The sequence below is a fragment of the Camelus bactrianus genome, chromosome 11, assembly GCF_048773025.1.
Source record: "Camelus bactrianus isolate YW-2024 breed Bactrian camel chromosome 11, ASM4877302v1, whole genome shotgun sequence".
NCBI classification, from domain to species: domain Eukaryota; kingdom Metazoa; phylum Chordata; class Mammalia; order Artiodactyla; family Camelidae; genus Camelus; species Camelus bactrianus.
Window position 1 is genome coordinate 385039 of NC_133549.1, and position 1237 is coordinate 386275.

The window sequence follows — 1237 nt, forward strand, 5'->3', positions numbered from 1 at the left end:
AAAGGCTCACATTTTGGCACCCATGTGAATGTAGTCAATATCATGCTTTTCTAACTTTGCCAAATCACAGCTGATAAAGGGTGGATCATTGATTAAACTTGCCTCTTTGAGGTTGAATGATGCTTCATGAGATTAATTGGCCCTTTATATCTACTTTTAATGAATTGAATGTTCATACCCTTTGCCTATTTTCATATTTGTGTGTTTATCTTAATTAATAAGTTTAAATCTTAATTAATAAGTTTATGAATATAATATTGCATGTGCCATGATTTCAAGTATGAATGAAACATGGTAGCAGCCTTTCTTAGGATACCTCTTGTTTCTCTCTCTAATCCCAAAATCACATGGAGCTGTGGGTGGAGGTTCACCTGATAGTCCCAGAAACCCCTCAGCCTGAGGACCATGAGTAACAAGACTCTGGTAACAGAGCTTATCCTGCAGGGCTTATAGGAGCATCCAGAATACTGTGTGCTTTTGTTTAGTTGTTTCTTCCCCTTCTACTCTGTGGCACTCAAGGGTATCCTCCTCATCATTTTGGCCATCACCTTCAACTCCGGGCTCCACACCCCTATGCACTTTTTCCTCTTCAACTTGACTGCTATTGACATTATCTGCACCTCTTCCAACATGCCCAAAGCACTGGAGTGTCTAGTATCAGAGGAGAGCTCCCTCTCCTACGGGGGCTGCATGGCCTAGATTTTTTCCTCACCTGGGCTGCATCCTCTGAGCTGCTCTTCCTTACAGTCATGACTGTGACTTGTATGCAGCCATCTGCCACCCCCTGCACTACAGTATCATGATGAGCAAGGTGTTCTGCAGTCTGCTGACTACAGTAGTTTGGGTGTTCTGTGCCTTCAACATGGCCACCCACACTGGACTGATGCTGTGCTTGAGTTTCTGTGGCAACTGAGACTTTGTTATTTTTGTGGATTTTTTTTTTTTGTGAACTGGCACCAACTTGTCTTCCTTGGCTGAGACAGAGAAGCAGCTCATGCTTCCCCATAATGTTACCCATAATAGTCCTTGTGATTTGATGCAGGCAAACTCGTGATCCCACAGGCATCCAGCAGGCAGCACTTTCTATGACTGGATGACAATGAGTTGACACTATCAATTCTTTGAAGAACCACAGAGAGAGCTGACAGAACTTTCACTTCTCCCATATCTCTGCTTTGTGTCTTTGATAATATGTATCAGTCAAGGAAAGGCCATCCTTCCCTTGAATGATTCCCCA

General features: G+C 43.2%; 1 pseudogene; it reads left to right on the plus strand.

The window, feature by feature from the left end:
* Positions 1–347: 347 nt before the first annotated feature.
* LOC141579230 (olfactory receptor 13A1-like) lies at positions 348–913 on the plus strand (annotated as a pseudogene).
* The last annotated feature ends 324 nt before the right edge of the window (positions 914–1237 follow it).